This window comes from Dama dama, chromosome 13 (assembly GCF_033118175.1).
Source record: "Dama dama isolate Ldn47 chromosome 13, ASM3311817v1, whole genome shotgun sequence".
In the NCBI taxonomy this organism is placed as follows: domain Eukaryota; kingdom Metazoa; phylum Chordata; class Mammalia; order Artiodactyla; family Cervidae; genus Dama; species Dama dama.
The window spans coordinates 57,041,161-57,058,259 of record NC_083693.1 but is presented as its reverse complement, the minus strand read 5'-3'; the positions used below and the strand labels follow the sequence as shown (position 1 = coordinate 57,058,259).

The following is a 17,099-nucleotide window of genomic DNA, read 5'->3' as shown; positions in this document are numbered from 1 at the left end:
CTCTGTCCTTGGAATTTTCCAGGCAAGAATGCTGGAGTGGGTTGATATTTCCTTCTCCGAGGGATCTTCCCCACCCAGGGATCAAACCCGAGTCTCCTGCATTGCAGGCAGATTCTTTACTGTGTAAGCCACTGGGGAAGCCCATAACGTATATAAATGTCAAAGCATTGTTTTCACTTAAAACTAAGATAATATTGTATGTCAACTATATTTCAAGTAAAAAATAAAATAAAAACTTTAGAAGAGTCAACCCTAATTACAAAAGTAGGAAAACATAAAATGAAACAGTGTTGAAATTAAGGAATATGTCAAATACATACTTGCAAACTTGGAGGAAATCCTGGAATTCCTGACAAAGGAACTGTGTGGTAAAGGACAGAAGGATCTTTCCACATCTCAATCCTGAGGAGCAAGAGCTGAAGGGAAAGTCAAGGTAGAACAGCAGAAAAAATAGATGATTTTAACTAAGACTTTTAATAGTTTGGCAAACAGAAACTACAGACTACTGTGGTAGGTGGCTATAAGCAGGTTCAGAACATATAGGGAAATATACATAGTATGGAGAGTAGATTTTTTTCATTGATATTTTCACCTAGGTGTTTACTGTGTTCACTCAAAAGTAAAGGTGGCAAGCAACTTTCATGACAGGAAGATTACCAACTGAAAGGGCTATCACACTCCTCCTGTGCTGTGTAACTTTCAAGGCATCTTCATGACAATCCTGAAATATAATCAGAGCAGAGTCAAGTAAGATGCTAAGGCTTCTCTTCAGATGCAGCAATTTCCACCAAAATAAGAAGTACAAATTCCCTTACTAGAGCTGTGAGTTCCAAACTTACCACATTAAGGATTCTGTGTGATTAAAACTATAAACTAGCCTCACATATTCTGCTAGGACTCTTTTCTCCTTCGTCACCGCAGATCATATTATTCATAGCACAACTCTCCTTCATTTGTAATCCAAAACCCCATTATTCCTGCTGGAAATGCCACAGTGCTTTACAAACATCCGAATCCCAGTCACCATTCAAAAAGAGATCTCATCTCCTTTGTGAAATCCTCTTCTAATCTCTTCACTGCTAAATATTCATAATCTTTGCAGTCTAAATTAGTGCTTCTTGTAAATTCCTGGCAGTCCACAGCACTTTCACTGCCATGACCTGGGTTCAGTCCCTGGTGGGGAAACTGAAATAAATTAAGTGCTTCTTTTCTTTTTCTCTAGTTGTGGCAAATGGGGGCTACTGTCTAGTTGCAGTACACTAGCATAGGCTCTAGGCACAGGCTTCCGCAGTGGCAGCATATAACTCAATAGTTGTGACTCATGGGCTTAGTTGCTCTGCCGCATGTGTGACCTTCCAGGACCAGGGATTGAAACAGTCTCCTACATTGGCAGGTGGATTCTTTACCACTGAGTCACTAAGGAAGTCCCAAGAAATACTTCTTGAACTATCTGTGGTAAAATGCCATTTAAAAAATTTTTCTACTTTGTGGACCAGGCCTTTTATAAAATGAAATTTAAATGATTACTAGAATTTTTTAAACATGTAAAATAGAAACCAAATTTTATTATAAATTTGACAGGCATATAATTTCTCTGTCAAATTCCTAGAAAAGTTGCTAAAGATTACTCTTAATTTCTACACTTATATTTCAGCACAGTGGTAATAGTTCACACACTGGTATCAGTCTGCACTTTGGGTTTTTTCATTTTGTTTTAAAATTTTTATTTTATATTGGAGCATAGTTGATTAACAATGTTGTGTTAGTTGCAGATGTCTAGCAAGGTGATTCAGTTATTCTGCTCAATATTCTGCAATAACCTAAATGGGAAACGAATTTATAGAATGCACGTTGAACAGCATGTGTCTTAAAGAACTAGTGGTTTAAAAATTGAAATCATTCCAGTCATCTTTTCTGACCACAGTGCAGTAAGATTAGATCTCAATTACAGGAAAAAAAAATATTAAAAATTCAAACATATGGAGGCTAAATTACACGCTTCTGAATAACCAACAAATCATAGAAGAAATCAAAATATGCACAGAAACGAATGAAAATGAAAACACAACAACCCAAAACCTATGGGACACTGTAAAAGCAGTGCTAAGGGGAAGGTTCATAGCATTACAGGCTTACCGCAAGAAACAAGAAAAAAGTCAAATAAATAACCTAGCTCTACACCTAAAGCAACTAGAGAAGGAAGAAATGAAGAACTCCAGGGTTAGTAGAAGGAAAGAAATCTTAAAAATTAGGGCAGAAATAAATGCAAAAGAAACTAAAGAGACCATAGCAAAAATCAACAAAGCTAAAAGCTGGTTTTTTGAAAAAATAAACAAAACTGACAAACCGTTAGCAAGACTCATTAAGAAACAAAGGGAGAAGAACCAAATTAACAAAATTAGAAATGAAAATGGAGAGATCACAACCGACAACACTGAAATACAAAGGATCATAAGAGACTGCTACCAGCAGCTCTATGCCAATAAAATGGACAACTTGGAAGAAAGAGACAAATTGTTAGAAAAGTATACCTTCCCAAAACTGAACCAAAAAGAAATAGAAGATCTTAACAGACCCATCACAAGCAAGGAAATCGAAACTGTAATCAGAAATCTTCCAGCAAACAAAAGACCAGGACAAGATGGCTTCACAGCTGAATTCTACCAAAAATTTAGAGAAGAGCTAACACCCATCTTACTCAAACTCTTCCAGAAAATTGCAGAAGAAGGTAAACTTCCAAACTCATTCTATGAGGCCACCATCACCCTAATTCCAAAACCAAACAAAGATGCCACAAAAAAAGAAAACTACAGGCCAATATCACTGATGAACATAGATGCAAAAATCCTTAACAAAATTCTAGCAAACAGAAACCAACAACATATTAAAAAAAATCATACATCATGACCAAGTGGGCTTTATCCCAGGAATGCAAGGATTTTTTAATATCTGCAAATCAATCAATGTAATACACCACATTAACAAATTGAAAGATAAAAACCATTTGATTATCTCAATAGATGCAGAGAAAGCCTTTGACAAAATTCAACATCCATTTATGATTAAAACTCTCCAAAAAGCACGAATAGAAGGAACATACCTCAACATAATAAAAGCTATATATGACAAACCCACAGCAAGCATCACCCTCAATGGTGAAAAATTAAAAGCATTTCCCCTGAAATCAGGAACAAGACAAGGGTGCCCACTCTCACCACTACTATTCAACATAGTGTTGGAAGTTTTGGCCACAGCAATCAAAGCAGAAAAAGAAGTAAAAGGAATCCAGATAGGAAAAGAAGAAGTGAAACTCTCGCTGTTTGCAGATGACATGATCCTCTACATAGAAAACCCTAAAGACTCTACCAGAAAATTACTAGAGCTAATCAACGAATATAGTAAAGTTGCAGGATATAAAATTAACACACAGAAATCCCTTGCATTCCTATATACTAACAATGAGAAAACAGAAAGAGAAATTAAGGAAACAATACCATTCACCATTGCAACAAAAAGAATAAAATACTTAGGAGTATATCTACCTAAAGAAACAAAAGACCTATACATAGAAAACTATAAAACACTGATGAAAGAAATCAAAGAGGACACAAACAGATGGAGAAACATACCGTGTTCATGGATTGGAAGAATCAATATTGTCAAAATGGCTATTCTACTCAAAGCAATCTATAGATTCAATGCAATCCCTATCAAGTTACCAACGGTATTTTTCACAGAACTAGAACAAATAATTTCACAATTTGTATGGAAATACAAAAAAACCTCAAATAGCCAAAGTAATCTTGAAAAAGAAGAACGGAACTGGAGGAATCAACCTGCCTGACTTCAGACTCTACTACAAAGCCACAGTCATCAAGACAGTATGGTACTGGCACAAAGACAGAAATATAGATCAATGGAACAGAATTGAAAGCCCAGAGATAAATCCATGAACCTATGGACACCTTATCTTCAACAAAGGAGGCAAGGATATACAATGGAAAAAAGACAACCTCTTTAACAAGTGGTGCTGGGAAAACTGGTCAACCACTTGTAAAAGAATGAAACTAGAACACTTTCTAACACCATACACAAAAATAAACTCAAAATGGATTAAAGATCTAAATGTAAGACCAGAAACTATAAAACTGCTAGAGGAGAACATAGGCAAAACACTCTCCGACATAAATCACAGCAGGATCCTCTATGACCCACCTCCCAGAATATTGGAAATAAAAGCAAAAATAAACAAATGGGACCTAATGAAACTTAAAAGCTTTTGCACAACAAAAGAAACTATAAGTAAGGTGAAAAGACAGCCCTCAGATTGGGAGAAAATAATAGCAAATGAAGAAACAGACAAAGGATTAATCTCAAAAATATACAAGCAACTCCTGAAGCTCAATTCCAGAAAAGTAAATGACCCAATCAAAAAATGGGCCAAAGAACTAAACAGACATTTCTCCAAAGAAGACATACAGATGGCTAACAAACACATGAAAAGATGCTCAACATCACTCATTATTAGAGAAATGCAAATCAAAACCACAATGAGGTACTATTACATGCCAGTAATAGTACTTTTGGATAGCTGCTATCCAAAAGTCTACAAGCAATAAATGCTGGAGAGGGTGTGGAAAAAAGGGAACCCTCTTACACTGTTGGTGGGAATGCAAACTAGTACAGCCGCTATGGAAACACATGAAAAGATGCTCAACATCACTCATTATCAGAGAAATGCAAATCAAAACCACAATGAGGTACTATTACATGCTAGTAATAGTACTTTTGGATAGCTGCTATCCAAAAGTCTACAAGCAATAAATGCTGGAGAGGGTGTGGAGAAAAGGGAACCCTCTTACACTGTTGGTGGGAATGCAAACTAGTACAGCCGCTATGGAAAACAGTGTGGAGATTTCTTAAAAAACTGGAAATAGAACTGCCATATGACCCAGCAATACCACTTCTGGGCATACACACTGAGGAAACCAGATCTGAAAGAGACACGTGCACCCCAATGTTCATCGCAGCACTGTTTATAATAGCCAGGACATGGAAGCAACCTAGATGCCCATCAGCAGACGAATGGATAAGGAAGCTGTGGTACATATACACCATGGAATATTACTCAGCCATTAAAAAGAATTCATTTGAATCAGTTCTAATGAGGTGGATGAAACTGGAGCCCATTATACACAGTGAAGTAAGCCAGAAAGATACACACCAATACAGTATACTAACGCATATATATGGAATTTAGAAAGATGGTAACGATAACCCTATATGCAAAACAGAAAAAGAGACACAGATGTACAGAACAGACTTTTGGACTCTGTGGGAAAAGGAGAGGGTGGGATGTTTCGAGAGACCAGCATCAAAACATGTATATTATCTAGGGTGAAACAGATCACCAGCCCAGGTTGGATGCATGAGACAAGTGCTCGGGCCTGGTGCACTGGGAAGACCCAGAGGGATCGGGTAGAAAGGGAGGTGGGAGTGGGGATCGGGATGGGGAATACATGTAAATCCACGGCTGATTCATGTCAATGTATGACAAAGACCACTACAATATTGTAAAGTAATTAGCCTCCAACTAATATATGGGAAAAAAAAAACAACTCAGGGTTTAAATTAATGAATATTCACTTATTTGAAAAAATCTGAAACTTGAATTCAGCATTTGTTTAAGCTGGACTCAGATATGAAAGGGACAGTAACTCTGGAAAGTAGACACTACATGTATGTACAAAGACACAGATGCGAGAAAATGACATGGCATGTTGCTGACATAATGAACAGTATAGTTCTTACTTGAGGGGCATGTACTGTGAGAGAGGGAATAAAAAGCCAGGTAGGGTTTACAGAGGGAAAGATAAGCGAGGGAAAAGCCCCAAATATTTCTAAAGGAGTACCATGAAAGAATCAGTGTCTTTGAAAAAGTAAGCTGGGAGTGGACAGGATGAGGAGGGACTTTATACTTACAGTGTTGTATATTATACCTTTTTTCATGTCCTCCAGAGCCTGGAAAAGTGCTCAGTAGATGATGGATGTAAAGCATCTTCATTAAGTAGCAGGTGTTTAAAAAAATACTTTAAATTCTGTTAGATGTACTAGTTGAGAATATTCTATATTTACTACATATGACTTCTAAAATTTAAAATAAAAAACAACTTACAGATACTTCATCTGTATAACAGTCTTAAAGAAAACTCAGCTTGGAATGATCCTTGATCATTGGCCAGCAAGAGATTTCAACAAATTTCTGAAAAACAATAACAGACAGGAGTGTATTACCAATTAAACAGAACAGACGACAATAGGAGGAAGCTGCAACTGAGATGAAAGCCGACCTGCCCCCTGGAACCCCAGATGGATTCTAGGCTCAGGGATACCAGAGGAGCTGTCTCAAAGGGTTATTAAAGAAGGGACTAGCTAAGGACAGAAACAACAAGAAGATCTGAATATAGAAAAAACTGTACCTAGTCAAATACTCCACATCTACCTTCCTCTTCCACCTCTAACCACAAAGCATACATGGAAGCCTAATATTTATCCCTAACCAAAAATAACAAGAGGATAACTGTCCTTTGTGGCAAAGATGGTCAACTATCAACCTAAAAGATGGAGTTATCTCTAAGACGGAACTGCTTAGCCAAACAAGCCACCCTTTCTCAGACCCCTCTTGTATCTAGGTACTACCATATGACTAGTTTTAGCCAATGGAATGAAACAGAAGTAATGGGTCATTTCCCTGCCAGGCAATGAAGGGCCTTCTCTATTCTCTCCTTCCCTTCCTCTAGGAGACAGAGAACCACAAGGAATTTTAAGGATAACAGAATCACAAAAGAAATTCAGTACACTAAATCACAGGAAGGAAAGTTGCCTGCTGAGAAGACCCTCATTGGACGACTAAAGAAGCAAAAAAATAAAATGCTTTTTTGTTAAGCCATTGAATTTTCAGGTTTACTGATTTCAGCAAACAGCATCCTTACTAACGATAGTCACTTTTTTAAAAAGGAAATAAAAAAAGGAGGAAGGGAAAAACATCAACAGAAAAACTAAGCTTCGGTTTTAGCGACCCAGAGGCAGGCCTTCCTCTTTGTGGCATTTGGAATATCAGCAGCCTGACAGTCGGCTTTCTATCCACCCACACTAAAGGAAAGCCTGGCAGCTGGCATGTTCCATCACACATGCATATTAAGATGAAGAACTAGGTCACTGGAATGGGAAGGACATGAATGATTATCACCAAGAGGTCAGATGTGTAGACTGGATTACTCTTGTAGTACCTTATCCTATGCGGCCAATAGCAACTAGCACATGCTTTCAACTTTCAACAAATTTCTTTGTCCAAAACTGCAACTTCATTAAACTGCCTTCCATGATACCACAGACAACAGTTTTATCAAAAGTTTTGCTACTACATAACACAATTCACCATTTTCCCAGCCTCCTTATAGTGGTTTCCTTGCTAACCACCAACCAGTTTCAAAGCCAATGGTATGTAATTGAAGTTTCTGTTATAGCTGCACCCCACTCCGAGGTACTCATTTTTAAATTAATCATCCTTATCAGGCAAAACAAGCAAACACAAAATCTTGATAACATACAAAAATAAGCATATATTTCTCACTTAGAGAAATAAATTATTTAAGTCAAATAGGGCAGTTCTGTTTCAGGCTGTAGATCGAGTTGACATCTTTTCCATGTGTTTCTATCTAGGGCTCTACAGTGGCCACCAGATACTTGGGACCTGTTTTATTAGGCAAAGATTGGAAACTCCCAGAGGGGCAAGTGGAAACATTTAATAACTTATAAGGCCTAGGCTCAGAACTGGTGCATTGTCACTTCTTCACAAGTTCTTCTGGTCAAGAAGTAAATATCTGCTAAACAGTTACCTAATCTGTCACAATTCACTCTCTTGCACACAAAAGATTGTGACTGCTATGCAGTAAAAGGTGATTAATAAGAACCAAGACATTAAACAAAGATTAAATTTTGCCATCTGGTACAATATGGAGTGAACCTGAAGGTATTATGCCAAATAAACAAGTCAGTAAGAAAAAGACAAATACTGTATGATTTCACTCACATGTGGAATATTTTTAAAAATAAAATACACACACACACACACACACACACACACACACGGATACAGAGAACAGACTGGTGGTTACCAGAGGGGAAGGGGAGTGGGGAGAAGACAAAATGGATAAAGAGGGTGTATGGTGATGGATGGAAACTAGACTTCTTTGGTGGTGAGCACTTTGCTATGCATAAAGTTGTCAAATTATTATGTTGCACACATATTATAAACCAATATTAAAACATATTATAATGTTATAAGTCAATGTTACCTCAATAAATATATATGTAACTATATGTGTGTATACATATACACACATATGTATGTATGTATATACATAACTATATGTGTGTATACATACACACATATATATGTGTATATATGTGTATATGTGTATATACATACACACATACGTATGTATGTATATACACAACTATATGTGTGTATACACATACACAAAAAAAAACTTAAAGTTACAATTAACTACCAAACACTGGTAGAAATTAGGGGAGGGAAAAGGAAGTAACTGAACTAAATCTTCATCTTTTATAAAGTGGAAGAAATTGATGGTGTTTAATCAACCAAGGAGTGTAGGTAAAAGCATATAAAGTTTCCTAACGAACAAACAATAAATTAGTTCAAATGTCTGTTTCTGAGGGTAGGCCTAACAACTAGTGGCAAAGAATAGAAACTGTTGCTTTATATCAAAAGTGTTGTTGTACTACATTTTTTTGTTGACATGTTCACGTATTACTCTAAGAAAAAAAGTAATGAATTTCTACTAGACATTTCTCACTTAAAGGCTAGATTTTAGAGATGAGAGAATATTCCTATATATAAACTGAATACCATGGAAAAAACTGTGTACATGAAAGGAAACTTATACTTTCATTGTGGTACAAAAGTATGAGTCTCCCCTTTGTATTCAGTATAAGTGCAGAAGTAATTCACATTCCTAGAGAATGCAGTTAGGAAGTAACAAAGTTTAATATTTAGAAATTAACATCACTTTCACCATAAAAAATTCTTAATATGGAAAAATTTACTTATAAAACTTAAGACTTAAGTGATCTGCTGTTACTCACAATATAGAGAATTGATATGAATACTAGCCACCAAAAAGTATATGTACAACAAAAGGAAGATAGAAAATAAACACTAATAGATTATTTAAACAATAATTAACCCAAACTACAAATAAAACACAGGTCATTCAGGTCAACAATTCTTTCCAACCATGGCAGACATCACAAATCAAACATGGCACTCTGCCCAGTAACACAAGGGAACAATCTCAAATTCCAAAATCCATCTCAATACAGTACTCCTCACCCTCCAAAACTGATCAGAGTTGGCAAATCAAGTGAAACTTCTTTACCCTAGAACAAAGCAACACAATTAAAGTTTACGACATGAAATTATTTACTTCATTTAGCCCTTTCAGCAGTTAAAAGGCTTAACAAATTTTTCCAAAAGTTACATATTACATTCTGTGATGAGAATCTTGCCATAATTGAACATTAAGAATGTACCTCTTCATGGCGGAGTCTTGTAGCTACTCAACTAATATAACCTGGAAGTCTGATGGATATTCAAGCAGTAAGGAAAGGCAAAAAGACTGTCCAAACACTTTTCAACAACTATTTAAAAGATCTGTTGACAGCTTAGACCGATTTTGTTCAATACAGAGTTCCAGGAATCTCTGGATCAAAGGTTATTACTGAGCCATGGTATCGAGCAGATGAGCAGACAGATGCTGGCCCACATCCTGTTCTGAACAAAGTTCTTTCCTCTCTTCACCCAAATCCCCACATCCATCTGTCTAAAGCACTCCACACATTACTCCATCCTCCTAAATTCAGCTAATTAGACTAGGGCAGGACACTTCACTTTAAAGCAAGCCAATCAAGAGGAATATGATCAACTTTTTTGTGGCATATCTTCCAAAATAACCCAATGAGATCTTCACACGAATTTCAACTGGAGACAAAGAACAAACTTGCAAATGAAAGTAGATACTTAAACTAGAAGACCATGTAAACTAGTGAGGGCCAGCAGCTGGGCCCTATGCAAAAGGTAACAGCAAAGGAAGCCTGCTGAAAAGGTCTCTCCTTTTCAATGGAACAACTAGGCTTCCCTTGTAGCTCAGCTGGTAAAGAATCCGCCCACAATGTGGGAGACCTGAATTCGATTCCCGGGTTGGGAAGATCCCCTAGAGAAGGGAAAGGCTATCCACTCCAGTATTCTGGCCGGGAGAATGGCATGGACTGTATAGTCCATGGGGTAGCAAAGAGTTGGACATGACTGAGCGATTTTCACTTCCACTTCCATGGAACAATTAATCAGTGTTTTTAGTTCCCCATCTAGTTCCGGTAAGGTTCAGGTGTGTTCTAATGTATGCATATGGATGTCCTCAAAACTCCCTAAAGTATCTCTAAAAAAAGAAAATGAAAAAAAAAAAAAAAATCCCCTCATTACATAAACTAGTTAAAAACTAAAGGAACCCAATTAAAATGCCTACTTAGAGACAGCACCCTTGGAGTAACTGTGGGATACTGCAAATACACAATATAAGCTGTACAACTGGAACCAAGATAATTAAAATCAGTCAATTACTGATCTTGACTAGAAGTCAAGGAACCTATTGGTTCTATCAACTTGCATTAAAGATAGCAACATGCAGTTTTTAATTACAAAAGATACCTATAGAACCATTCAATCTCTTGAATTAAAAGCAGGAAAATAGTAATGCTATAAAAATAAGACATTCAAGTTAAACCTCTTTTTTCTTTAAACTCTGAAAGGAATGAATGAAAATACATACATATATATATAATAATATACATAATAGTTCTAGGAGTGGAACTGAAAACACAGGAATTAGCTAGCAGGCCCTGCTCCTGGAACACAAAGGGGCTCCAGCCACACATATGAAAGTTCTTTGGTTAAGAAGTTGTAATCCGGCATCCTGCCAGATTTCTGGTTTTGTTTGAATCTGGTTATGTTTGCCGTACAGAATATTCTTAATGTGAAAGCTGAAAATCAAGACATTTCATCTTTTAAAAAGTTAAAATTTTAGCTTCTCCTGAAAAATTAGTAAACCTGGAAACACAGAATCCAGTTTCCCATTGGGAAAAGCATCCTCTGGGAAGCCACAGTCCTCCCCACTACCTATTATGTTGCTGAGAACCCAATTCTTCCCCTGTTGCTCCTGACTCCTTTAGGAAAGGCTGTACTTAGTCACTCAGTCATGTCAGACTCTTTGCTAAAGAGTAGCCCACCAGGCTCCTCTGTTCATGGGGATTCCCCCGGCAAGAATACTGGAGTGGGTCACCATGCCCTCCTTCAGGGAATCTTCCCAACCCAGGGATCAAACCCAGGTCTCCCGCATTGCAGGTGGATTCTTTACCATCTGAGCCACCAGGGAAGTCCCAAAACACTGGCATGGGTAGCCTATCCCTTCCCCAGGGGAATCTTCCTGACCTATGAATAGAACTGGGGTTTCCCGAACTGCAGGAGGATATGAGCCTTTAGGATATGAGCTATCAATCTCTCCATTGATATAGATCTTCCAGTTCACAAACTTGCATAACCAACTTGCGAGTGGCTTGGTTAAGATCAGTTCTGACATCAACAACATGGTGCAACTATTAACAGAGCCAAAAAAAAAACAGACTTGGTCTTTTGTCCTGCATCCAGCATACCAGGGCAGACTTTTCCTACCCTAAAGACAAGTGTCCTTCAGTTCTTCGTTTCTTTTTCCTGTAATACAACCTCTCTAGGAACCATCCCAATCCCTCAGACAAAGGTGGAGAGGAAGAATCAAATTCTCAGTTCTAATCTTCCAGGCGGCTCCTGTGCCTCTAGGTACTTATGGATGTAGCTAACAGATAATTGGAAGGAAATTACATCATCTCTACCAGCCAGCAGTGTCTGAAACTCATACCTTGCTCAGGAAAAAAAAACTTATTTTAAAAAATTTTTGAATTTAGGCAACTTGCATGTTTACTGGTAGCCTTGAACATCTTTTCATAATGTAATTAAAACAAAATTTGTGTCACAAGTTTTTTCTGTATTGAAATTTCAAATGATTCAGTAAAGTTATATTTTTATAACTACTGTTTGGCAATGCAGAGAAAGTTAGAGGAAAAATAGATTTAATATCCTAATAACCAAATTGGAAAAAGCATTAACTTTAGCAAGTTAGAAAAGGAAGAACATAAGAATATTGAATGTTTTTCTCCAAAAAAACACATTAACAAGAATTAAGGTAACTCTACAGAAGAATCAATCATAATAAACATAACAAGAGAAACAGGACAAACACCTGACCATCAGCAGGCACACATATCACCCCACCAGGGTACATATCCATCTTGATGTTATACTCTTATCCATTATTCGTTGCCTGGGTTTCAAATCCAAATAAGCATGGGTAGTTGCTATAGTGACAATATGCCACTTTTGGAACCAGAAGCTTAGTACTACTGAGTACTTATGGTCTTCATAACGTCAGTACTTCCTCCCACACTTTGAATTATACATCCAACATTACACATTCCGACATTAAAACTTCACAAAATGTGATTTCATTCTGTCCTTTAAGAAGTGAATTTTGTTACTTTCTCAAAAATAGTTTCCCCTAAAATAATTTATAGTTTATGTAGTATAGTAAATGTCAAGAGAAACAACCTAAGTCATTTAACATGTTAAGAATATACATACTCAATACATGCTTAGTGGATTAATATTAAAGATTCTGGCTTAATAAAATAAATTGTATGTCATTATTTAAATGTATTTTTTTAAAGAATTTTTTAAAGATGTGGACCAGTCTTTATTGAACATGTTACAATATTGTTTCTTTTTATTTAATGTTTTGGGTTTTGGGCCACAAGGCATGTGAAATATTAGCTCCCCAACCAGCACCCCTTGCACTGGACTACCAGGGAAGTCCCTGAAATATACTGTTTTTAAATCGTAACTGAGCATGATCATATCTTATTAATTCATGTCTTAGCTCAATGTTATTAATAATAGTAATCCTACCATCCTTCATTTAATATGAAAATTAAATTATTTTCATATTAAATGAAACTAAAATTCAAAAGCAACACTAAGAAGCAGCATTTTATTTTATAGCAGACTGATAAAGAGGTCCTTCTTGACTTATAATGGGGTTCTGTTCCAATAAATCCATTATAAATTGAAAATACCATAAGTCAACAACAATTTAATATACCTAACCTACCAAATATCACAGCTTAGCCTAGGCTACACCTTAAACATGCTTAGAACACTTAAATTTAGTTGGCTAATCATCTAACACAAGCCTATTTTATAACAAAGTGTTTAATATCTCATGTGACTTATTGTACATTGTTCTAAAAGTGAAAAACATAAATTTTTTAGTGTATTGGGTTGTTTACCCTCAATATTGTGATGCAACTGGGATATGTGGCTCACTGACACTGTCTAGCATCGTGAGAGAGTATCACACCATGTATTACTAGCCTGGGGGAAATCAAACTTAGGTTTCCACTGAATGCACATCACGGTTTCACACCATTGTGAAATTAAAAAATCATAAGCAGAACCACCTACTTTGGAGACTATCTGCATTTTTATTTCCTTTAGAAACTATTCCCAATAATTAAAGACTAATTATTAGTGGTATCTAAGGCAGGTATCCGCCTGCCAATGCCAAAGATGCAGGTTTAATCCCTGGGTCAGGAAGATACCTTGGAGGAAAACCCATTCCAGTATTCTTGCCTGAGGAATCTCATAGATAGAGGAGTTTGCTGGGCTATAGGCCATGGAGAAGCAAAACAGTCAGACAAAACTTAGCGACTAAACAACAACAACAACAAGGAGAGGATAGTTTGTTGCTAGTACAACACTAAGAATAAGGAAAAATATCATTCTCAAATCAATCAGAGAATATCTCCAGACCATCAAAGAGTCAGAGACTGGCAACCCTCATACATTGCTGTTAGGACTGGAAAATGACACAGTCACTATAAAAACAGCTTGTAAGTTTCTCCAAAAGTTATACAGAGAACTATCATACAACCTATCATTTTCACTTCTAGGTATCTACTCAAGAGAAACAAGACCATGTGTCCACAAAAGACGTGCAAATGAAGAGTTATAGAAATGGTATTCAGAACAGCCAAAAACTAGAAACCTAAATGTTCATCAGAGAATCCCCTGGTGGTCCAATGGTTAGGATTTGGTGCTTTCACTACCAGTGCTGGGATTGAATCCCTAATCACAGAACTAAGAGTGGCCATAAATAAACAAACAAATAATGTTAATCAACTGGTAAATGAGTAAACCATAAATAAATGAAATTCTATTCAGCAATAATAAAAGGTATTAATTAATGACCCAAGATCAAAAACACTATGTTAAGTCAAAGAAGACAGACATAAGAGATCATCCACTGTATAAATACATTCATATCAAATATTCAGAAAAGTCAAATTTACAGAAAAGGAAAGTACATTCATGGTTGCCTGGAGGTAGAAGTGGAGGTAAATGGGCATGTGGAATCTTATTAAAGAGATGAAAATGTTCTAAAATCAATTTATAGTGTTGGTTGTACCACTTGATAATATAAATTATTAATGTGTATGCTTGAAATAAATGAATTATATATGAAAAACATATCTCAATAAAATAGGGTGTTTTCTTTTTTAAAGTCAGAGAACATTAGAGCTGCAGGGAACCTTGCCAGAACTTAGACAAATGAAGAAAGTGAGGCCCCAAAGGGTTAAACAACTTGTTTAAATGTTACCCAGCTAGATTCTGACAAAAGTAGAATAGACGAAAATCCAGTCTCAGCCTCCTACTAAAAATAAAATGCCATGGAATTGTTTAAAATTACAATAATAGTTACATAGATTTCTTTGTGAGGAGTTCTAGAAGTATCAAAATTTGAGAACCTAAAAGAATGTTTAAAACATAAAAATCCTAAGAACCTGATGTTCAGAAAAATAAAATAAAAGCTAGAAAAACTCATTTGTCACTCTTTGAGGCCATACAACTTTCAAAATTGGTAATAAAAGAAAAAGAACTAAGCATTTTTTCTGACTTTCCAATGAAAGTTATATTTCAGGGTAATGAAATGCTGCCAGTTTATGACAGAAAGCTTCTCCAATACAGAAGAATGCAAATTAATGAATGTAGATGGAATGAAAAAATTACAAATTATCATTTTGAAGCCCATAATAAAATTACAATTCAGGCAAGAATTATCAATTATTATTAAGGCCATTAAGTGGTTGAAGGGAAAGGTGGACAGAAAACATCACACCTCACAGATCACTTTGTTTTACGGAGACGTCACCAACCTAATCAAGCCGTTAGCATTAAATGTCCAGGTTTATTAGAACTTCAGGTACTAGAGTAATACACTAAACACCAAGAGAAAGTAGTCAAACAATCACAGAAGGTAAGATATTCTCCAGGTCAATATGCCTCCTCTTTAGCTAATCAGAGAAACCAAAAAAAAAGTAGGGGTGACTAATCTAGATTGAGATTTTGAAATATAAACAAAAACAAGTGTGGTCTTTAATTGGATCCTGGTTTGGACATGACGGCTATAAAGAATATTTGAGAGATAACTAGACAAACTTGAAGATAACAGAAGTTACCTTAAGTGTGATAACACTATTTTTGTTATATACGATTATGTTTTCAGAAACACATATTGTACTACTTACAAGTGGGAGATTCAGATACCCATGGTCCACTTCAAAATATTTCAATGAATTTAAAAAATAAAAAATTTAAATCCAAGTCTCAACTTCCTAATTCATTGCTGTTTCCATTACTGCTCATTAATTCATTCATAAAATTATTACAAGAAGAATTACATAGAAAAATCTTGCAGTCAAGAGGTTCAGAGACGTGATCTACCACGAAGGAAAGCATTTTTTTTGTTGTTGGTTTTTTGTCGTTGTTTTTACAGCGACCGAAAGGAAGGCAGATAACTCAGAGGTAACAACTCAGTATCACAGACAACAAGACACCAAAAGGCATCAAGGCATCACGAATGGGGAATTTTGCCCTCAAAGAGCTAAAAATATCTTGTAGAACAGTTTCGTGAAGTTAATTACAAGAAAACTATGCTGTTTCGAGATCACAGCTAAGGCTCTGAAGCGGCAGCCTCACTAATGCAATCCTCAATTGTTACATAAAATTACCTATTCCCTTCTGACTTCACTGCCCTGTACAACCAGTTTACTACTTTCCAAGATGTGGTGAAGTTAACGGAAACTCTTTCGAAAATCCCTCTCTCAAGCGAGGGGAGCCAAGCTAAAGAAAACCTTTACTGTAACCACCAGCTTCTTTACTTCTAGGGCCTCAAAACAGGGAACGCAGAGCCTCCCTCGAAGCCCAGGGAAGACGCCGATCATCAACCAGCAGATCTAACTCATTTGCCTTGTTTTCTCCTCTCCCTCTAAATCCGAAGGGTGGCGCTGTCCTCATTCCTTCCCCACACACCAGGTGCGCGCGCAGGTCCACTTCGAGGTCCGACCGAGGGGTGGCGGCGTCCACTGACCACCTCGGTCCGGCCTCTCCGCCGCCCCGGCCTGCGCGGCTCCTCTCCCTAACCCAGCCCCTCCGAGTGAGCCCGCGAAAGCGCCCGCTCCCCTTCTCAGGGGCTCTCTCTCAGAAACTCTCCACAACACTCGGGGCAGGCGGGACGGCTAGGAAAGACACAAGCCAGCACTCTGGCTCTGAGCCCTCAGCCCAGAAACAGAGAAGCGTACAACAAAAAGCGTCAGGACATCTCGCACCAACGCGAGTTAACGCCGCTTCGACCTCCTGAGCGCTCAAGTTAACCGACTTACAGACTTGACTGAACTGAGTGGTCTCTGAGGGACGGGAGAGGGCGCCCATTTGCTGGCACCACCAGCGCTTCCCGCCCCGCCCCACCGGCCTAAGTGCGTCAGGAATCACGTGCCTCGTCTCTCATCCCTACCGGCAAGCGGGCGCTCCCTTC

General features: G+C 37.3%; 1 long non-coding RNA gene across 6 annotated transcripts in view; it reads right to left on the bottom strand.

Annotated features, from left to right (window-relative positions):
- LOC133068137 (uncharacterized) overlaps positions 1–17,078 on the bottom strand; it is a 58,906-nt gene extending 41,828 nt beyond the window's left edge. For 3 of the 6 annotated variants that reach the window (XR_009695454.1, XR_009695453.1, XR_009695450.1), the window contains exons 1-3: positions 16,948–17,078; positions 5,983–6,262; positions 321–721 (exon numbers count right to left, since the gene is read on the bottom strand). This is a non-coding gene — a long non-coding RNA (uncharacterized LOC133068137). The remainder of the gene's footprint in view (positions 1–320; positions 722–5,982; positions 6,263–16,947) is intronic. The other 3 variants (XR_009695455.1, XR_009695452.1, XR_009695451.1) reach the window with 3 other exon arrangements.
- Between the last annotated feature and the right edge of the window lie 21 nt (positions 17,079–17,099).